The following is a 23,443-nucleotide window of genomic DNA, read 5'->3' as shown; positions in this document are numbered from 1 at the left end:
TAACAACATTGATAAAAATGCCTGGTCCAATATCTTAGCTCTTTGTGCGCATGTGTGTAAATAAATAAATAAGAATTTATATAAATATATTTTATAGAGAGAGCTTATATATTAAAAATACCAAAATTTTGTTTATTTATATACAAAATATATTTTAATATATTTCTCTATATATATTGTATATATAATGACACATTTACGTGTGTATATGCATGTGTGTGCATTTGTATTTTACACTTCTGCAGTGCTTTTTTTTAGATTATAAAAATCCTGTTATATTTTATTTTATTTTTTATAATAAATTTATTTTTTATTGGTGTTCAATTTGCCAACATCCAGAATAACACCCAGTGCTCATCCTGTCAAGTGCCCCCCTCAGTGTTCTGCAGTGCTTTTTTAAAAAGATTCATTTATTTGAGAGAGACAGCACATAATGGGAGGGGTTGGGGTAGAGGAAGAGAGAGAGAATCCCAGACTTCCTGCTGAGCACAGGGCCTGACGTGGGGCTCCATGTGGGGCTTGAGATCATGACCTGAGCTGAAATCAAGAGTCAGGCACTCAACCAACTGTGCCACCCAGGTGCTCCCCGAGCGCTTCTTAAATGGAAGGTACTTCCCATGCACTAATGCATATTAACTCTAATTGTCATATTCCTGAAAGGCAGGTGGGTGTTATTGTTGCTGTCATCATTGTTCCTATTTTCTTTAAACATGTGTAAAAATAACATAGAGAAGTTAAGTGACTTGTCCAAGGCCAAAGAATGAATAAGTATAGAATCTAGGATTTAAGGCCAAGGAATTTATTTTTATTTTTTTAAAGATTTTATTTATTTATTCATGAGAGACACAATGAGAGAGAGAGAGAGAGAGAGAGAGGCAGAGACACAGGCAGAGGGAGAAGCAGGCTCCATGCAGGGAGCCCGCCGCAGGACTCCATCCTGGGACTCCAGGATCACGCTCTGAGCCGAAGGCAGACGCTTAACTGCTGAGCCACCCAAGTGTCCCAAGCCCAAAGAATTTAGTATCAAAATTAATGTGCTTTGTGCCTTCAGGCACTCACAGTGCTTGTTTTCTTTCCCAGTTAGAGGAAAGGCATGAAGAGAAATACAAAACACCAAGTTCCTACATCTGTGGGCTATTCCACCAGCATGTCCCATGAGACACGCCATTACTTCTGTGTGTCTCAGGAAACATGACTTGTGCTTGTTATAAGTTTCTGAATATGAGAAGAGGTAGGGGTGCTTGTGTAGTGGGAGAAAGCAGCACCCTTTGGTGGGAAAGTTCGGCTGAGCCCCTTCTGGCAAGTGGGCAGCGGTGGCAGTGAGAACGTTGACTCCACAAAGCCTCTTGGATGCCCCTCGACCACCTGACTGGTTTTGCTGGCAGGTCTCTCTCTGCAGTGACCTGATTCAATTCCATTCTGCTCTACTGGAAAAGAATCATAGTTTATCAGAACTATCTAATGATTTCTTTTATGTTTTCAAAGTTAGGAAAAGCAGCAGCTAAAGTTAGCTACCAGTGATTTTCAAACTCCTAAAAAATTTTTTGGAGTAAGAAACAGCCTTCCTTTTCCCCTTTTTTCCCAATTGCAATCTTCATGGACACTCAATATAAAAAAGAGGGGAAAAAAAGTGAGGCAGTTGGTTGTAGCTAGGTTGGGGACCTTGGTGCTCTGCCAAGGGTCCCTTTTAGTGGCTTCTGAGAAATCTCAGAAGGGGTTTTGTGTTGTAGATGAAGAATTACAGATCTGGCTAAAACTCCTACTTAGCTGAGGGCTTGAAAAACAGAAAGATACAGTGATTTTCCCAAAGCTGCACAGCAGATAGAGCTGAGAATCTGCCAGTTTTCTAGTGTTCCTAGTGCTTTGTGTATCACATGATCGTATCACATTACTGACACTGGCACTTGCTGAGGATCAGCTGGTGTCTGTAAGCCACAAAGCACTCACACCTCTTGGCTGGTGATCCACTGGCCAAAGTTGGAATTCACTTGCCAACACCAGGGCATACGCAAGAGGAACTGGCCACTGCTGACCAGTGAACCTGCCACCGAATCTTGATGAAAGGTTCCCACTACATTTGCAGAACAGATGCTGAGACCAAGGGATCGTATTTTACTGTAATGGAAGCCGTCCGAATGTATGCCTCACCCATCTGTCTTCTCTCAAGGTACAGCAGCCTTCCCTCTTTATCTGACTGGAAGGTACAGTTATTTTTATTGTCAGGAGCATAAAATACATGGGGACATTTGAATGGGGATCCTTGGATGCACAGAATCAAGCATAAAGCAACTGCTAAATATTTTGTAGCATTTTCATAATTCATGAAACCTGTTAGTCCATGGAGATTTTTCTAGATACCGCATCTTCTATAGGCTGCAGAGAAAGGAGAAAGAGCTATTTTCCTTAAGGGTCTGCCTATCTGATCTACTTTGCCTCATTTACCCAAATATTTACATAGGGCTATCTCTTGATTACTAACTCTCCTAATAGTGACCTGTTTCTTGCCCCAACTCTGGATGTTTTGGGACAAGCTGTTTAGCTATTTCAGGCCTTGGTTTATCAATTCATGTAAAGGACCAGTCTGCATGTTGTCATGAGGAATACACTGAGTTAATGTTTATAAACCATGGTGATGTTCTCAGATGAAAGATGTTCAGTGACTATAAAAATACTCCTCTGTGATGATTAATGCATGGTCTTTGCCAATGAGATTATTTAAATGATGGAACAGTGGCTACTATTTTAATCGTATAGAGCCTCACCGAAGTTTCAAAGCACTTTTCCGACACTAAATCATGGCATGTGTTACTTAATCCTCACTTTAGAGACAGGGAAGTTGAAGCACAGTAATGCATGTGCTTTTACACATGGGCAGGGGTTAAATTTTACTGTGTTAAAGTTTTCCGGGTTGCTTCTCTTTCAGAACATTCTCCAGATTCATTCACCTTGTCCCTCTCACCAGGCATTTTGTAAAATATCCTGAACCGAGACATTTGCCCTGGACAATGATTGCAAAGCTCACAGGAAATCCATTTAGTAAGTATTTATTGAAGTCCTGGAAATAGAGAGATGAGAGACATAATCCATGGTCTCAAAACCCTTACAATTCAAAGGGAGAGGCAGAGCAGCAAGCGAGTGGTAAGCTGAGTGCTGTGATAGACACATGCATACAGAGGGAGAGTATCCAGATGAAGAGTGAAGGGAGTGTAGAGACAATTTAAGAAGTGACGCTTTGTTTGTTTGCAAATGTGCTTTGGTCATGAATCTTAATTTGGGTTCCTTCAGACACAGTTGCTGCAGCAAAGAATAGAGGTTTATTTATTTTTTTAAGATTATTTATTTATTTATTCATAAGAGACACAGAGAGAGAGGCAGAGACACAGGCAGAGGGAGAAGCGGGCTCTCTGCGGGGAGCCCAATGTCAGAGTCAATCCAGGACCCCGGGATCACGACTTGAGCCAAAGGCGGACGCTCAGCCACTGAGCCACCCAGGAGCCCCTGATTTGAGGTTTATAGAGAAGCTTACTTGGAAGATGAAGAAAGTACCATAAGGTGACAGGGAAGGAAAGGCAGTTATCACTATGGGCGACCAGAGCTTATTTCTGGGGAAACACACATCTCAGAGGCATCCCTGCAAGGAGCCAGGGAGCGGGGGTATTTGTGTCCCAATTCCTATTGGCTATGGTGGTGGACTGCTTCTGGAGGACATTAATTCCCTAACATTCTTGCCTATGTCATATGGGACAAAGTAGGCTCCAGGCACCAGAGGAAGTCTTCAAATAAAGAAGTGGTGGCAGTTGGAAGTCCAAGGCACTTAGGGATAAGGGTGAAAGGGACAAACAAGGCACAGGAGCTGCTCTGCCTTTTGAAGAAAATCACTGCTTGAACTCAAAGTACTTATTCTCTAGTGTGTGTCTCTCTCTCTTTTTAAATTCAGTTAGCCAACATATAGTACATTATCAGTTGCAGATGTAGTGTTCAATAATTCATCAGTGGCATATAACACCCAGTGTGCCTCTTTGACAGTCTGGTTTGTAGACAGCTATTTAACTATCCATTTCAGTCTACAGAGGACAGTCTCTATTAAGAGCAGGGACAAAGCTGGGGGAAGATCAACTCACAGCTTACGGCTTACTACATGTGCAAAACACACAGCTCACTCCTCTTGTCCTGCAGGTCTCAGAAAAGACGCCTCCTCCTTAGCTTTCTTCTTGACCCCTTCCTTGTCCTCCGTAGGACTCTGAGCTCACCCCTCTCGTGATGCTTATAACATCCACTTGCACTTTTGTATTTACTCAACCATCTTCAAAAGACTCAACTTCCTGAAGGCAGAATCTGTGCCTATCAGAGAGTCTCTCTGTGATGCATGTGATCTTCTCTTAAAAGAACAAGAATAGGGGCCCCTGGGTGGCTCAGTTGGTTAAGCATCTACCTTCAGCTCAGGTCATGATCATGTGGTCATAGGATGGAGCCCCACATGGGGCTCCCTGCTCAGCAGGGAGTCTGCTTCACCCTCTGCCCCTCTCTCCCTTCATGCTCTCCCTCTCCCTCTCTCTCTCAAGTAAATGGATAAAAACTTTTTTTTTAAAAAAAGAACAAAAATAATAAATCTTTTCTACTTTATGACTTCCCTTTAAAGCAAGTGTCTGGGGATCCCTGGGTGGCTCAGCAGTTTAGCGCCACCTTCAGCCCAGGACCTGATCCTAGAGACCAGGGATTGGTCCGAATCAGGCTCCCTGCATGGAGCCTGCTTCTCCCTCTGCCTGTGTCTGTGTCTCTCTCTCTCTCTCTGTGTCTCTCATGAATAAATAAATAAAATCTTAAAAAAAATAAAGCAAGTGTCTGGGAGGGTGTGTGAATAGTCCAGAAGAAGTGTAAGACGAGCTGAAAGTAATGAGGTCAGTGACTGTAATGCAATGAGCACAAAAGGAAGGGGCAAGAGGAAGAGAGAGCCACCAGGATGAGATAGTCTAAGGGTTAAAATTAAGCAGCAAGAAGTGTAACATCATGTGAAGAAAGAAACCTTTTTAAAAAGCCTGAGGAGGGTATGTGATGTCATGAGCACTGGGTGTTATTTACAACTGATGAATCACTGACCTCTACCTCTAAAACAATACACTATATGTCAATTAATTTAATTTAAATAATAAATAAATAAAACATTAAAAAAGAAAAGAAAAGAAAAAAAAGGAAAAATTAAATAAAAATAAGCCTGAGAGGAACCTCCATGCTGGCTTCCACAGTGGCTGCACTAGCTTGCCCCACTTACATCCCCACCAATGGTGCACAAGGGTTCCTCTTTCGAAGCTAATATAACACTATGCTAACTATACTAGAATTAAAAGAGAAATAACTAGAAAGTCATTTCTCTAAGGCATGAAAGGTTAAAAAGTGTTTTTAATTCACTTTTTGTCAACTCTGCTTTTAAATTTAGGTAGCTGGGGCACCTGGGTGATGCAATTGGTTAAGCATCTGACTCCTGGTTTTGGCTTAGGTCAATCTCAGGGTCGTGAGGTCAAGTCCCATGATAGGCTCCCCACTCAGCATGGAGTCTACTTGGGATTCTCTCTCTCTCCCCTCTACCCTTCACACTCAAGCTCTCTCCCTCTCTCTGAAATAAAGAAATAAACCTTTAAAAATGAATAAATAAACTCAGGTAGTCAAATAGCTTGAATGAACATATCATTTTGTGTTTAAATGCTTATTTTCTTTTTGTTGATTATGAATTTTTACACCCCTACTGCAGAACATTTTTTAAAATACAGAGAGGTTTCAAAATTGTAGTCCTAATTCCCCAAGATAATTACTGTTTATATTGTGTTTGTATTTCTGTATAATTTTTATCCTACGCAGATCAAATCTATAACTTCTATTTTTGTAAAATGAGAAGCATACAAGAATTTGCATGTCATCTTTGCACAGGTGCCATGCTAATCTTCCTGTATTTTTTTAATCTGGGTACACATGCTGCTGAAGTATTGTACATAAAATTTTATATTACATATTGCATTTTCAATTTCTACTATATTTTAACTTTGCCCACAGCAGGATTTCTTTTTGGTCTGATCCTTCAGGCCAAATCTAATTTTCTCTAGTTGCTGGAGAAATTTCTGGAATAGAAAGTATTTTCAATCTTGGGAAGGGTAGCATTCTCGGGGAAGGGTAGCATTCTCTTTCTAAATCCTCAAAGGGACACACTTGTGGAAATTTGTCAAACCTATGATTTTAGGATGATGCTGAGGTGCAGATATGTGTGACTGGATTTTAAATTCATGCTCTATTTCCTAGAGCACTTTCTAAAAACATAAAAAGGAAAACAGGGATTCTCATTATGGTGCTACTACTCCCAAAACATGGTGCCATGGGATTTTATAACAGAAATATCGTGGCCAGAAATCTAAACGACAAAGCTAATTGAAAAATGTAAAGCCTATCTGCAAAGGCTAAGTTTAAATTGCTCATCATTTGTTCTTTTACCCTATCCCTGCTCTCTGGTTTTATGTATTTACATAAAAATAGCTACATGTAAAATCTGTAACTAAAAATGATACTGTTTGCATGTCATTCATAACCTAAAATTTTGAGGTTAAGACCAGATTATTTTCTGGCATTTAGAAATAAGATGTTTTATATACAAATCCATTTTTGATTTGATGAGTGGTCTTGGATAAATCAGTCTGAGGTGTGTTTAAGCCACTTTTAAAATTCTACTAAAGAACAAATCTAAGGAACAGCTAAATTAAGAATGTCATCTTTTCACTTTAAATTTCTGTAGATGAGTCATTTAAATGACCTTTAATCCTAGTACATTTAAAATGACTACTACAGTTAAAAGCATTCATTCTACACTCCACAATTTCAATTCCATGTTAAGTCAGTTCTCTGTACTGCTCAGAGAAGTCTATATACATGAATGGGCTTAATCCAGATGGGACCAAAAATATGATTTGTCCAGAGATAAGCATTTACAGTAAATAAATACCACTTCTGCTTTTCACAAACTTGTCTTGGTCAGTTAAAGGAAAGTAGAGAAACAGAATTTCAGAACTGATTATTTCATTTTACAATATATATAAGCTTCCCACATGCCAGTTACAATGTTAGGAGTCCAGGAAGGAAGGTAGGTAGGTCATGGGTCTCTGTCTTCGACTGGCTCATCTCTGAGTGAAGGCGTTTCAGAGTTTTCTATAGAAGAGACGTGAGGCTTAGACCCAAGATATATTCCAGGGGAAAGAAAAGGAGTAAATGGGGCCAAGCCTGGGATTTGTGTCTACAAAGTACACAGAGCAATTCATTGAACTTGGCATCCCTGGGAGACTAATCCATCATATCACAGCATCTCTTTAGTGAAAATTTATAATTTCAAAACAGTTGGCTCCTGCAAGGCTCTTTTTGCCTCCTCCTCCTCCTCCTCCTTTTGGCTGAGCTTAAGACCTACTTCTTGGCTGGGCTGTTTGAATTTAAGTTTCTTAACCTGCCTACCTCTATCAATAAATCAATGTTTCTCTTCCAAATTCTTTTCTAAATTTAAATAAAAATGACAGTAGTCCTTGTTTTTAAGACTATATACTTCTACTGGAAGATAAAATACATAAATATGTACATTTTTCCTGAAGATTCAAATGCATTTTGTTTCATCTGAGACATATCAGTATGATTATTAAAAGAACATTCAAGTAACACTTCCTTCAAATTACGCACTCCAACCCTATTTTAGCTCTTACATTCTACTAGTAAAGGTACCTACTTTACTATGAATTGTTCATAATATAAATACTATGCCTTGTAGTTCTACTTTAGTAAATTTATGTATCATGTCAGTTTTTTAAATAGACCTTTTAGTACTCTAACTTACATATAGTAAAATGTACCTATGTTAGTATACAGTTCCATCAAAAGTTTATGTCTTCAACTACCTCTACAGTCAGGGACACAGAACATTTGTATTACCTCCAAAAGTTTCCTCAACTCTCTTTGTAACAACATCCTCCTCACCCCCAGCCCCAGATAACCATTGATCTCCTTTCTATCATGATAGGTTAGATTTATCTTTTGGGGATCATAAAGTGTACATTTTTTGTGTCTGTTTTTTTTGATAGACATAGTATTTTTGAGATTTATCCATGTTGCTACATAAATAAATAGTACATTGCTTTTAAACACTGGATTTAATTCCATTTGTGGATATATCACACTTTGTATGTTTATTTACCTCTTGATGGACATGTGGGTTGTTTCTAGTTTTTGGCAATTAAGAATAAAGCTGCTGTGACTGGCAGCCCGGGTGGCTCAGCGGTTTAGCGTCACCTTCAGCCCAGGGCATAATCCTGGAGACCCGGGATTGGGTCCCATGTTGGGCTACCTGCATGGAGCCCGCTTCTCCCTCTGCCTTTCTCTCTCTGTGTGTCTCTCATGAATAAATAAATAAGATTAAAAAATAAAAAGCTGCTGTGAACATTCAAATGTAAATATTTGTGCAGACATATATTTTCATTTATATTGAGTAAATTACCTAAAAGTCAGGTTGTTGGGCCATAGGGTACATATGATTAATTTTATAAGAAATTGTCTCTTTTCCAAAGTGGTTGCACCAATTTACATTCCCATAAGCAGTGTATGAGGGCACTTGCTCCACATCTTATCCAATTTTAGCCATTCCGGTGGGTGTATTGTTGTATATAATTTGTACTTTCCTGATAACCAATGAAGTTAAAATGTTTCAGATGTGTTTAGTGGCCATTCACAGATATCTTCGATGAAATATTTGGTCAAATCTCTTGCCCAGTTTTAAATTCATTGTCTTTGTATTGGTTAGTGATAAAACATCTTCATATATCTGAAGACAAATCCTTTGACAGACATATGTTTTGTGAATATTTTTCCCCATTTTGTGCTTTGCCTTTTCATCTTCTTAATGCAGTCTCTCAAAGAGTAGATGTTTTTGACAATACCAATCCACAGAACATGGTAGGCATATCTGTTTACAAGTAAACTTTGCTAATGAGTATAGTGAGTTTCTCTTAAAATGCTGTGCCAAGGTCACTCATGCTGCCTATTTCTGAGTGATTGCTAATGTATCAGTGGCAAAAAATCCCAGGGATTATCGAGCGTAAGATTCACCAATGATATAAATCTCCAAATTTTGTGCTACCAGGAGTCTCTGCCTCAGTGACTATCTTCATTCCTTTCCTTTCTTCCCAATACTTCTCCACAGAATGTCTTTTTCATTTTACAGGATGAGTCAGCAAGGAGTACACTATTTCATCTCAGTGTAAGGGTCACCATGACCTTGTTGCATTGAAAAAGTAATTTAAAAGTTGAGTCTGTTCTAGATTTCAAGAGTAGAAATCTCTGATATATTGACTTAGAATACTCAAGCCTTTCCTTGGCTCTCAATACCAGAATCCAATGAGTTTGTCCTTTCTTCTAAGGAGACTAGCGGCCTGTGTTTCATTCATTTCTTTTAGAAATATTTGTTAAAATGTACCATATGCCAAGCCTTGTAACAGAAAAGCAAGAAATACCTAGTGTACCATATATCAAATCTTTTAGTTTATTCTTAATGGAACAACAAGCCATCTTGAGGATAGGAATCTTATTCATTCTCCTGTGCTCAGTGCTTGGCATATAGGTATTTATTAATGTAGTTAATGTATGAATGATTGTATGCAAGCATACATGAATGAAGTGTCAGAGAAAGCTGGCTTGCCTAGTTTTCTGTTTTCTATAATGTGAGTGTTTTCTATAATAGGAAAGCTATAACCAAATAGCTACAGCCAATCGAGAGAAAATCATGCTATGGTAGCAATAAAGTAAACCAGATCTCCCAGTAGGATCCTAGCTAGGAAATCAGTTACTTCTCAGATTGAGGATTCTATCATTTTGCTTCCTAAGTTAAAATTTCCCAAAGCAGGAGAAAATACATGGGACCCCAAAAATGAGAAGGGTCACAGGGAAATTAGTTTCTTCTTATATTATATCAGAGATATGATTAATAAGAAGAAAACTGACTACTACTCTAACACATATTATTTAGTACAGTTTATAAAACAGGTTCATATCCTTTTCTTATTGGATCCTTACAATACTCCTGGGAGGTAGCCACAAGAGGTATTAGTATCAGTATACTTCCACATTATAGAGTTGGAAATGAGGTTCACAGAATGAAAGTATCTTGCCCAAGATCTTACAGCTACTTAATAGAAAAAAAGGCTAGCTGGATTCTAATATTCTTTTTTGCTGCCCTTGGAGGACAACCCCCTTACTTGATGGGGTGCCATGGATGATATATCTAAATCTACATTTCTCTTTTCCTCTTAATTTTTAAATAATATCCCTTTTTGTGTCATGAAAGGAGATAAATTATCCTTATCATAGTGTATCTTCATGGTATGCTCTGAACAGTATTAAGGAAAACTCCATTTTTAAAACAAAGCTTTGATATAAAGCTTCACGTAATTCCATAGGAATGACCTCCTTGGAAATCATGCTCCTTGGATTCTGTGAACCCTCAAATTCTTTTTTTCTATACAAACCCTACTTTATAAGAAATTAGCTGGAACATGCAGAACTGATTTTTTTTCTTTTACACAGATGAAGCTTCCATAATTGTTTTTACATTTTACCTGTCCAAGAGGAACTCCTTAGCTGAGGCACATCTGTTCAGAAATTTCAGTCTTGCTATGCTTGTAGGACAATGGTGCTTGATAGTTGTAGACAGGAACTTGGGAGGAGCTCCACAGAGTTATTCATCACCTCTGTGAGTTATCACATCAAGACATACTGGAAAACCAGCTTGCATTTGGGGAAAAATCTTCAATGGCAACCATGACTATGGCTAGACATTACTACTGTAACAGGATTACATTTTCAGGCCATTGCTTTGCAGAAGGTAAAGTATGTCTGCCTCTGCCTCAATGACAATGGTGTAATTGTAGGCTTCATAATTGGGTCTAAAGGAAGGAAAATTCAAGGACTGTGGCTGGGTCACTGGGCAAAATTTGAGATTATATCATCCCTGCCAATGGTTGAGAGCTATGACCAAGAAAAATACAACTTAATCTCTCTTTCTCCAACAGCTATATTTCTACATTCTTATTGGCCTCTATAATAGCTATGTGAAAGATAAACACTCTCTTTATTAATGCTTCTTTAAGAATTTTCATATCTGTGTGACATGTAGTATATTCTTTGCTCAAAATAAAGTACTTTAGAGCTTTGATTCCAGCTGGTCTGGATTGGAAAACTCATTAATGCTGTTAGAATGACTGACCACAAACTCCTCAGGGGAGAGTTATGGTCTTATATGTAAGGAAACAGCCAAACTGGATTGGTCAACTTTTATAAATAACTATTGGAAAATGTAATTTAGAGGGATGAGTACATCAGTTACAGATTGTTTCCTTAATTGCCCCTGTTATTTCCCAGTTTCAAATTTTAGGCATTTTTCATGACAAAAATAATAATTAAAGTATGCAACAAAGCTCATCATTCAGTCTTTTATAACACAACATCTATCTGTAATGACAAAGGGAATTATAAATGACATTGCAATTTGGAGACAAAATTGCAAGATCTTTTATAGTTAAAGCAATTGATAGCCATCTTGACCAAGTTCTAAATTTAAGTCGCCATCTCTTAGTTCAGATTGGCATCAACTTAAAACAGACAAGGAATTGTTTCCAGTGGAGAAGATTAAAATGCAATTATAAATACATCTATCTTCCTTTGCCTACGGACTCTCCAACCATAATACCATTTGCATAATGGGTTAGTTTGTTTGTTCTCTGTTAAATGTTAAATTTGGAACATTTTATTCTAAGTGCCATCAAAAAATAAACACATGAAGTTCTAAGCCCACAGCTTTTCATATTTATCTGAGACTAAGAATATGTCCATTTTGTCTGTATTTAGAGAAACACAAGCACTTTCTAATTTTTTTACACACCCAAGATGACAAGGAACTAAAGAGTTATGAATATAGACAATGAAAGCTAGTATTTTACCTCATTCTCAAAGACACACACACACACACACACACACACACACACACACACATCCTCACCCTGCTTCTTTTTGAAGGCATCTGGAGGTTCCAGTTTGTGTGTTGGCTTCTGGTTGCCCTGCCCCTTTGCATCTCTGATGTCTTCTATTCCTGAGCTGTATTCCTGAGTGGACACCTGAATAAGTGCATGCCTACACTCTTCTCCTACTAATCCCCTGTAAATGGGCCCTGTGTCTAACTGCCTGGATGGCAAAGAGTTAACCTAAAATCCAGTTCCTGCAAATTGAGGAACTATTACTCAAGTGGAACACATTTTGCTTTTTAAAGAGGGTATCTTGGGATACATAATAGCTGAATTTAATCCTTAGAAGAGGGAATCCATGGCACCAGGTTGACCAGTAGCCAAACCTTTGGCAGGGGGGAAATTTCCATGTTCTCTCCCAGAGATGAGCACTTTCCCATCTCCCCAATAGTGCAGCCTGGCTCAGGGCTAAAAGATGAAGTTAAGATGCACAGCAGCCAAACAGCCCTGACGTTTAAGAGTGGTGATCAGAACAGTGACCTCCTAGAAGGTTAGAAAGTGTCACCCATGAGTCAAAAGCATTACAGCAGTCGCTGCTTTGAAGTATCCCAGCCTCCTGATACTTAAGGCTCTGCTGATCTAAAGCTTCTCACATTCTATTTGTATTAGCAATTGGCTTTTCCTCAAACTCCACTGCCTAGGCTCTCAGTAAAGAGATTTTATGCTATTTAATGGTAAAAATTTAGCCTCCCTGATGGTTTTCTTTAATGCAGCTACTTGAGTATAAAGGGGATGGGTCTCCTTGGAAACATGAGTAGCAACTCAGCTACTCTGTCTCCTGACAACCATCTCTCTGTGTCATTGGCTGCCTATTTCAAGCAGTTGATATCCTGACTAGAACTGAACACTGAAGACCATGCAGTAAGGAGGAGCAAATTTACTATTAAGGTTAAGACAGATGGTGGGAGGTAGGTCCAAGTGATAGTGGAGATGCTGTCAGACCAAGATACCATGTCCAGGGAGCATGAATACCTCCCTACAGATGGAGCACCAGTTATTTTAGAAGTAGAGGCTCAATAGGTAGGTGGGGCCCAGCCATAGAGAATTTGGACAGCAGATATACTAAAATTCAGGCAGTCAGACAGTGGCATATCAAAAGATGGAGAGGGGCGCCTGAGTGGCTTAGTTGGTTTAGCATCTGACTTTTGATCTTAGCTCTGGTTATGATCTCAGGGTTGTCTGAGCATCATGATTTCAGCATTAGCCGGGCAGGGAGTCTGCTTCTCTCCCTCTTCCTCTGCCCTCCTTTGTACCCCCACCCCCACCCCACTCAAGTGCACACATGCACGTGTGCTCTTTCTCACTCCCTCAAAATTTAAGAAAAACTTAGATGGAGAACACAGGCCCTGCTACTGGGCAAAGGGCCTAGTCAGAGATAGGCAGGTATGAGTGGTAGAAGAAGACTAAGGTATGTCCCAGAACCAGCACTTAAGAGATGCGACAAAGGCAGAGCTAAAATCTGAATGATGAGAACAGGGGTGGGGTGGAGTGACTTGGAATGGGACAAAAGTGAGAGCTTCATTATCAGAACTAGACCACTAAATGAAGGGACTGAATGAGGGGGAGTGTGAGGTAAGGCTCTGTTTCCATTTTGTAGCACAACTAAGAAAACAGGCATAACAAGGTTCTAGGATGGGAGGTAGGGACACCACTATGGTTGAATCAGAGGGTCAGGGACTCAGGGTATACATGAAAACTCTGCTATTGGTTAATGAGAGAGAAAACAGACTAGAAAAAAAAGTAGTACCCACAACTAGCCACCCCACATATTTTACATCTCATATTGCTTCCTTTCTCTTCTTGTCATCATAGTCTTAATACCTGCTTTTATTAACACTTTATCTTAAAAACTACTGAGAGAGATGACTTTTAAAGAATATGCTAGGGTGAAGAAGTGCTTTAAGAATGATCTCCCTCTCTATATATCTACCCAAGCCGTATCATGCTTGGGTACTGGCTGCATCCAGGGTTGGGTGAGCAGGCAGGGACACGTGGGGAAAGGAGTCTAAGTAGAGGCCAGAGATGATGAGCGTGACATTATATGATGTGCCAAGTATGAGGCAGGATACTAACATACATTATCTAATTTAATCCCAACAAGGTAAGGTTTATTCTTTTCATGTACACAAATAAAGCCACTAAGGCTCAGAGAGCTTGTGTAACTTCTCTGATATCCCACAGTTGGTTAGTGCTCCATCATCAGCCTAAGTTCTCTCTATTATGGGCACTGAGAAAGCTTAAATTGCTTGCTTCCAATCAGGACTACAGAGGAGAGAGAGGTGTCAGCCAGGGAAATGCCAGGGCCTAGACTTGCATAAATGAGGAAGGCAGGGGATAAACAAAAGGCTGAGAACATAGAACTTCAGATACACCTGAATCTAGGTCAAAGACTAAGCTATCGTTTAAATGGCTGATACCCAGGCCTGACTCCAGGTCATTAGAAAAAGCTCCTGATGATAGACAGGTACTCCTTATTTAAAAATATAAATTCAGGAAGTAGCTGAGAACATTGATTAAATGAGTACCAGCTTCTTTGGAGCATAAGAGCTTTTGCCCAAGCCTTTGCCAACCAGATTTTACATTGTAAAGCCAAAGCAACCATTACAAAGAAAGACCTGGCATAGGGTATTTGCAGTAGGTGTTTAATATGTTACAGAATTGTGGATTTGGGCTGAGAAGACGGTGAAAGGAATCCATTCCTTAGTATTCTCTGATGAGTAATTTACATGACATTTTCTCAAAAGATGTAGTAGCCACCTATTATGCCAGCTGACAGGGATGGCTCCTCTCAGGCAATCAGAATATCTAGCATGTTTGGGTTATTAGACCCAAACTTTTAGCTGAAACTGGTCTCAACAAGGAGTGGTTCAGGGTATTGTGCTAGTTCAGAGAAACGTGGGGAGCTTGTTAAAATGCAGAGTTCCAGGCCCTCAGAATCAGAACATTCTTCAGGTGATTCTGATACAGTTGGTTCTGTAGGGACACTTAGAAAGAGTCTAGCAGAGGTCCCCTTCGCACCACCACCCACTCACTGTATTTGTCAGAGCAGAACTGAACTGGACACTCCTCATTTTTAGAGTGCAGGTAGAGAGCCTCCCCAGTGGCCTGCGAATGGCTACTTTTCCAGCACACATCAGTGCCCAGTGCTGGGGAGGAAGCGGAGGCCCTCCAGGTGCTCAGTGGTCAGCAATGCTGTGGCCAATCCCGGGAGACAATGTGGCAACAAAGGGAGGAGTCCTCTCTATGACAGCTCCAGTCACCTCACTACTGAGCCTCGATCTTTGCTTTTCTTTCATTTTGGCCACATGACCAGAAGTGGGTGGGTTCTGGAAATGAGGAATCAAGCAGGGGACATAGAGGCTGTTCTTTCTCCCAGTCTCTCTCCCCCGTGGCTACTGGAATTCCCCCATTTGTGCTGCATCCTGAAGACTTTCATCTATCTTGAAAAAAATGAATCATTACACCAACTATCAGGAGGAGGCTGTGCCTTCCTTGCGTGAGCCCCCTTTAAGGACAGGAGTTGCTGAGACAGAAAATTCCCCAGAGGCAGGCTTGATTGATGATATGACATTGTCTCCTGAGGACACAGTGATTTGCAGCAGCATTTCAGCAACCCAAAATAAACCATCACTCTGCACAAGGGGTGACAAGCTTAATGTCTACACGCTTCATCATAATTCTGGTAGCAGAGCTTCCCAGAGTTCTAGGTTAACTAACCCCTTCCACTTTGGCCAAAAAACCTGGAGCAGGAACATGAGAGAGATCATAAGATAATTGTTCTTTGGATGAGCACCTTTCATCTGAGGATCTCCAAGTGCTTTATGAATATTAATTAAATTGCAACAACACCTTGGCATGAGTAATTATTATCTGTCCACCACCCCCAGCTCCATATAAAACCCTTAGAGATGAGGCATTTAAAGGATAGAGTGGCGAGACTATAGTGTCTGAGTTTATCATAGAGGCAAAATCTAAACTTCAATGTTCTTCATTTCTAGAATTATATTAAAGAGTACTAAAGTGATTGAAAGGATCATATGATTCCTATGCATATATACACTATGAAGTTATACTAGAAGAAAAGAATAAAATGAATTTATCACTTAATTAGAAGAACTATTATATTAATCCTAGCTTTTAACCAATTTTTTTCTCTCCCAAGAAACTTCTTACTGTTTCGATTTTTCCACCTATGAAATGATGACATATGGGGTTCCCTAATCTCTTACATTATTCTATCACCCAATCATAAACACTGATGGCTCATGAGGTGATATGTTCTATGACCTACAAAAGGTATTCATCTTTCCCATTAATAATGGCATATCCTCACAATTTATTTATTTATTTGTTTGTTTGTTTTTTATTCATAAGAGACACACAGAGAGAGGCAGAGACAGAGGCAGAGGCAGAAGCAGGCTCCCCACAGGAAACCAGATGCAGGACTTGATCCCAGGACCCCGGGATCACGACCTGACCCAAAGGTAGACACTCAACCACTGAGCCACCCAGGTGCCCCTAGACCCTTACAATTTAAAATGTGTTATCCTGATATATCACACAATCCAGAAGAATCTTCGTGATCAAAGCTGTTACTCATATTATCAGAATTACCTTCCTCTTTATATTAGTTGATGGTCGTTGGCCTGTATGATATCTTATTTAAGTCTGTCACAATCTTTTTTTTTTTTTTTGAAAGTGGTTAATATAACTACCACCAAGATTTATTAGAAAAAAAACCAACAACCTATAGTTAGAAACCAAATATCGTCAGTGATTGTAAAATCTGTCCCTGCCTCTATTCTGTTGGAGGAATATCAGTTTCTCATTTACTATGTTTACCTGGAAACAGCTACCTGGAGGTAGGTTAAGAAGTAGTGGGGCTTCTTGGAGGGGCTTAAGACAGAGTTGCAAGTGAATAAAGCAGCTAAGTTTACAGTCTTTGCCAACCAGCTCTGCAGATGCACTTGGGGCTATTGTGCATGGAGAAAGCCAAAAGAAAGAGAAGATCTGGGGTCACTGGGTGGCTCAGTTGGTTAAGCATCTGCCTTTGGCTCAGGTCATGATCCTGGGGTCCTGTGATCAGGCCCCACATCTGGCTCCCTGCTCAGTGAGGAGCCTGCCTCTCCTTGGTCTGCTTGTGCTCTCTCTCTTTTGCTCACCCTCTATCAAATAAACAAATAAAATCTTAAAAAAAAAAAAAAGAAAGAAAGAAGAAAGAAAGAAAGAAAGAAAGAAAGAAAGAAAGAAAGAAAGAAAGAAAGAAAGAAAGAAAGAAAAGATCCAGGCACACTCTCAAGGGGATCCCAAGCAGAGAGGAAAGGAGGAAGGCATAGAGCAGGGCACGCATACAGAAAGGTCAGAGATAATTCTGTCACTGCAAAGGCCTGTGGGAAAATGCAAAAATTAAAGAAGGCAGCAAAGATCGATCCTTCAGGTATTGACCACAGAGGTAAATTCCCAAAGGAAAGAAAGATTTCCAACTTCTGGTTAAGACCAACTGCAGGCATATTTGATGGAATTGGTGAAGCCATAATATCGCATGTGTATGTACTAAGATTTCTTATAAGGTTTACAAAGAAAACAATGTATGCTGCTCATGGTAGGCCAATGATAAATCTTTCTACAGAGATTGTTTATGAAGCAAGTGAGAAACATCTACCAAGGAAGCCACTGGCTAGCGCAAAAATCTGTAGTCATAAAATATTCTTGGATATTTTATTTATTTATTTATTTTTATTCTTGGATCTTTTAGAAGTCATTATTATTTTAGGGAAAATATAGAGAAGTTCCTGAAAAAAATACATATGTAATGAGAATACTGAGGGCTAAGGAGAAAGAGCTGTACAAAAACAGACATGAAAACTCACTTATTTAATGCTGAGCAGCTACCATGTTTCCATGCAGTGTCTTCTTTGATGCTCTAAATGACCAGATGGGTTAGGAGCATAAAGGAAACAACCCACCTCAGGTTGGTGATTTGGTAAATGAGTCAGAAAAGGGGGCCCAAATCCTAGGTCTGCCATGTGACCCTGGTCAGTTACCTGTTCCCAAGGCCTCAGCTTTCTCACAGGGCTGTTGGGAGAATTAAACGAGATATTGCCCATAAAATTCTCAGTACAGAGCCTGGCATATCACAGAGAATGCACTCAAGAAATGTTAGTGCACATCACACCTGTCACAAGAGGCTCCCTACTCAACCACAAGGCTGAATAAAAATAAACAGCATCCAACTTTTCAGAGCTGATATACCCAAAGGAAAAACCATCTTCCCTAATGGCCACTTTGGGTGCTATGTCTGACTCGAACATTGCTGCTCAGTTTTCACAAAGTAATTCTGGGCCGTCTCTGTTGGGAGCATCCTCAGGGCTTATTTAAAATATATACATATCTGTGTATTGTTATTGATGGCAAGTCTTGGTCCTTCTGGAGTGATTTTTTTTTTCCTATTTAGAATTTGTCATTTATAGCCCGATTTAAGGAAGAAGGAACATAATCAAGAAAGGACAAAATTTACATACAGATCGTGTGTGTGCACACACACACCTTATAAATCAACCCTAACGGTAATTTCAAATGAGGACTTGTATAAACATTGTGAAGAATGGTGGACAATGATGTCAAGTGCATAACTTCCTGAACTCATTACTTGAAGGTTGTCTTTCATCTAATCTTGACTTTTTAAATATGATTTAACATAAAAGTCTCATTCTTTTATTGTTGTACATGAGCTGTTGGGTCTCTACTTAACTCTTTCAGATAAGGAACGCTGGGAAGGAAAGAAAGGAAAAGACTGAGGACAGAAGAAAGAGGATGAGAGGAGAGAGAAAGGACAAAAGTGAAGGGACAAGTCGAGGCAGGGAAAATCAAACCAGCTTAGAGACATCACAGAGCAATCTACCTTGCAGGCAAGAGCCATTAATTACAGTTTGTTTTTTAAGACATAACTCATGCTACTATTTGTTTTGTGAAGGGGAAGAGTGCTTATAATGGGCCACAATAAACTTTCCAGTCAAGGATAAACATTTTTTTTTAATTCTGTTCTGAGAAAGTATGTTTATTAAAATACTTCAGCCTTCTGAGAAGTGGAATCATTTCTCAGAACGTGTATTTTACCATTTCCTTCATATTTTGGACAATCGCTCGCTCACCACCTGTTCACTTTTTCCCTCTGGTCTCCTCAAGGCTCCTGGACAAGCAGGGGCTTGTGGGAAAGGAAGGAAGCACGAAGAGCTCTCTTATGTGAATAACGTGATTAGCAGAAAGTATAAAAGAGGCTTCTTCCCCTGTTCACAAAGCAGATTTTCTTCACAAGCTGGCAGAGCTCCCAGACAATTTGCTCTGGGGACAGACTCTGGTTAAACTGCTGCCAGTGCTGCTCTGGGGCCTCCAGATTGATGAGTTGGGGCAGCCACAGGGAGGGAGCCCTGAAGTGGCAACACTGGGCAGGGCCAGCCTGGGTCACCCAGCGGGACACCATGAGCACAGAGCAGGCCCCGTGCTCTTCTGACCACTCACTGCCCTGGCCTTCTGGGACTGAAACAGCAACAGGAAGGGCTGAGGTGCTACAGAGGGAAGAGGCCGGCTACAGGGTCCAATATGGAGCCTGAGTGGCCACAAGGTAGGGGCAGAAGTAGCAAAGGAGGAGGTGGCTCCCACCTGTGGGCCTAGGGCTCAGGCCTGTTCAAGGGACACAGAGCAGCATGGAGGGCCGAGTAACCCAGTTCCCCAGCACCATGAAAAGAATGGCTCCTGACTTCCTGTCTGGCCCAGGGGTCTGACCAAGCAGCAGTGTGGGACTGGGGAGTGATCCTGCAGCAAACATTGCTGCCTCACAACCTGGATCCTGTATTTGGAGGCCTTGTCACCATGGCAATGCCAGCCCACCCCTTCCAGCTCCCCCTGGGTGGTGTTGTCAACAAACACTCACTCCGGAGTACTTCTAATTGAATTGGAAATTAGCAGGCATTCTATGATCTAAAATGTGTTGGTGGGGAGAAGAGAGAAGGGTCATCAGCTTCTACAGCTCCTGCCAGCTTTCCTGCTAGGGTTTAGCTCAGCCAGACGGGATTTCTGATGGGGAGACCTTCAAAAATTATTTTCCCTAATAGTAGAGTTTTAGGAAGGTTTATTGCCATGAATTATTCGCGGTCACTAGATGATTTAACTCCAAGTGTTTTCCAAATATCCTCTAAAGGATTCTTGGCTAACTTCGATATTAACAGAAAAGATGGAGATATATTTGCCTCTCTTGCCTTAAACATGCTGCAGCCAGGCTGCCCTGAGGCTGCTATGGAGCTGGGAACTGGTAATGAGGGTAAGCTGGCTGACCCACCAGCAGAAGCTTTCTCTGTTCTACTAATGGAATAACCTTTCTGGGAGTGTGTGCTTGCACATTTATGTGCATGCACTTCACCATACAACTAATTCCTGATTAGTTTCCAAAAAATTCAGAAAACATAGAAAAAGGTAAAGAATACCACCAACTCAGGATAGGCACGGTTGATATGTTACTGTATATTCCTCCTGATTTTTTCTATGCTAATACTTTGAAATGAGATTACAGCATGCATATATTTTTATTTATTTTTTTTTAAGATTTTATTTATTTATTCATAAGAGACACACACAGAGAGAGAGGCCGAGACACAGGCAGAGGGAGAAGCGGGCTCCATGCAGGGAGCCCAATGCGGGACTCAATCCTGGGACTCCAGGATCACGCCCTGGGCCAAAGGCAGGCGCTAAACAGCTGAGCCACCCAGGGATCTCCACAGTATGTGTATATTTTTAGAACCAACTTTTTTCACTCTACAGTAGGTCACACATACTATCCTTCCATGGTAATAAGTATAGATCCATGTTAACATTTTTAATGGCTGTTTAATAATCCATGATAAAAATGTGCTGTGGTTTATTTCAACAACTGCCTTATTTAGTTAGACATTTTAGATATCACTATGTTATTGCTGGTAGAAATAGGATCTTTACATTCCATTACATTAACATCACTGAATCCTCATCCATCCCTTAAGATGGATTCTTCAAAATGGAGCTGCTGGGTCAAATTCCATCATCTTTAAAAGCTTTGATGCACCCTGTCAAAATTTTCCTACAGGAAGTCTCCACCAATATTCCATCCTTCCAGAAGCAAATGGAGCTGCCCATTTTCTTATTCCACCCTCGAGTCTGGGCATGAAGAATCTTGTTCACCTTTTCCAGTCTGATGGTTGTAAATGATACCTCATTTGCTGTGTTAATTTGGTGTTCAGTGCTTTCTCTCCTCCCTCTGGCACCGTCTGTCATCTCTTGTAGATGTTTTCCCACCAGCGTCTTTCTCATTCAACAATAAATATTAATAGAGCACTCCCTGTATGTAGGTGCTGTACTCAACATCCACGCTACAACAGTGGCACAATGTAGGGTACTCCGGGGGAAGAAGGGGCAGCCTGCTCCTGGGGAGCAGGAGAGAACTTCACAGAGGAGGTAGTATTTATGCTAGGTTTGATGCAATGGTGGGAAAGGTTATTTAACACAGAAGATAGAGCATAATCAAAATCAAAGGGCTGTGTTCCGGTGAGGCAAGGAGATAGGATCGGCAGGATGCCAGACTGAGATAGGCTCTGGGCACTACACTATGGAGTCCAGATTTTATTCTGTGGCAACAGCAGATACTTAAAGGAAGGATTTTTAGGGGTGAATAGTGATATGATTTATATACAGCAAGTTAATTCTGGCAGTGGTATGAAGGAGGAAATAAAGAGAGAGAGAGAGAGGCTGAAAGACCAATTAAATACCTATTGCAACTGTCTGTGTGTAGAAGCTGAAAGTCAGAGGCATTGGGACCATGGAGCAGAGAGATGGAGGAGACAAAATTTTTAGGACTGGTGACTGGGTAGGGAAGTAGGGGAAGTAGGGGAGAAGTTCAAGAAAACCTGGGGCATGGGGCACCTGGGTGGCTCAGTCAGTTAAGCATCTGCTATATGCTCAGGTCATGATCTCAGGGTCCAGGGATAGAACCCCACGTCGGGCTCCCTGCTCGGGGGTGGGAAGGTCTGCTTCTCCCTCTCTCTCTCTCTCTCTGCCTGCCACTTTTCCCATTTGTACTCTTTCTCTGTCTCTCTGTCCAATAAATAAATATTAAAAAAAAAAACCCTGGAGCACATAAAGTGTGAGCAAAAAAGAAGAGAAGGATTCAATTTTGAATCTGCTATAGTTAAGGTGCCCACTGGACTTCAGATGGGTATATCCAAGGGAAATTGTCAGTATGGATTTGGGACTCTGGAGAGAGGCTGTGGCTATAGCTGTGGATGGATATTTGGGGAATCATTAGCACTCAGAATCCTCACAATGATTTCCAGGAGTCCTTCCCTTACTCGGACCCAGGCCTGCCACCCTGTATTCTATTCTTTATCTTTGTCCCTGACCCATAAGCCCCATTCCCTTCCCTCAGAAGTGTCTAGTTGGTTATGAGAAAGAATGGATTTCATGCAGCCAGTTCATAAAAAATTTTGAAAATTAAGCTACCTATCTTCTGGTGCCAATGACAAGCATTTTAGAAAAGGGTATTAGTCACACACACAAAAATGACTCCCTATTCGTGTAGCAAATGGGCAGGAGATATTTGGGGGACAAAAAGCTTTTCTGAACTCTTTCCAGTCATACCAATAAAGTACCATCCACCCCTGCCTCTGTGTTGGGGGCTCTGCTTCCTTGCTAGAGATCCAAAATGCAAAAGCACCATCAGCTCTTGGAAGAACAGATTTGTCACTGGAGTTTGCCTTCAGACAGAGCTCTGCAACCTGAGACCTGCTTCCAGGAGCCAGGTATAAGCCCCAGGACCTAAAGAGGAACACGGGATGTGGCACCATGCCATTGGCTGCTTGGCTTCCTAGCTATGATTTGAACAGCTCAATTAAAAGGACAGACAGCTGCTGTCTAAATTTGAATGAAAACATAATAAAACAAATCTGGGTAATTTTAGCCTCCCTTGTTCTCTTCATCATCTTAATAAATCTTTACCTAGAAAGACAAAAAGTGCTGCTAAGAGCCATGCTGGGGTAGAAACGCGTCAGTTCTCGGCTCCCATTTTTTAGCAGCTAACAATCCAGCTCATCTCCAGAACAAGGACAACCTTACTCTGACCTGCCCAGAAATTGTTCTTTTTTTTTTTTTTCTTTTAATCATGTCTACTTTTCTCACTGGCTCCCTTCAAACTCTCTGTTCCTGTGATCTCAAATCACAAGTGGCTACAGCTATCTGGTAACACAGTTCTGGCTGGACCCACGGGATCAGGAACTATCCACTCTGCAAGCTGCTTCAAAGGCTACCCCATATTCCATCTCACAGTATATCAGGAA

At 40.6% G+C, this 23,443-nt stretch overlaps 1 protein-coding gene, 1 long non-coding RNA gene and 1 pseudogene across 2 annotated transcripts in view; 1 reads left to right on the top strand and 2 right to left on the bottom strand.

Moving 5' to 3' along the window:
• The window catches only part of FRMD6 (FERM domain containing 6), a 231,859-nt gene that overhangs the window by 198,890 nt on the left and 9,526 nt on the right, over positions 1–23,443 (bottom strand). The gene's annotated exons all lie outside the window — the stretch shown is intronic.
• Positions 1,924–22,988, top strand: LOC144320081 (uncharacterized). The gene is made up of 3 exons (XR_013385664.1): positions 1,924–2,167; positions 2,924–3,036; positions 22,804–22,988. It is a non-coding gene; the product is annotated as an uncharacterized LOC144320081 (long non-coding RNA).
• On the bottom strand, positions 5,879–5,979 carry LOC144321391 (U6 spliceosomal RNA; annotated as a pseudogene).

This window comes from Canis aureus, chromosome 9 (genome assembly GCF_053574225.1).
Source record: "Canis aureus isolate CA01 chromosome 9, VMU_Caureus_v.1.0, whole genome shotgun sequence".
NCBI lineage: Eukaryota > Metazoa > Chordata > Mammalia > Carnivora > Canidae > Canis > Canis aureus.
The sequence above is the reverse complement of the archived record's forward strand: the minus strand, read 5'-3'. Positions and strand labels throughout refer to the sequence as shown.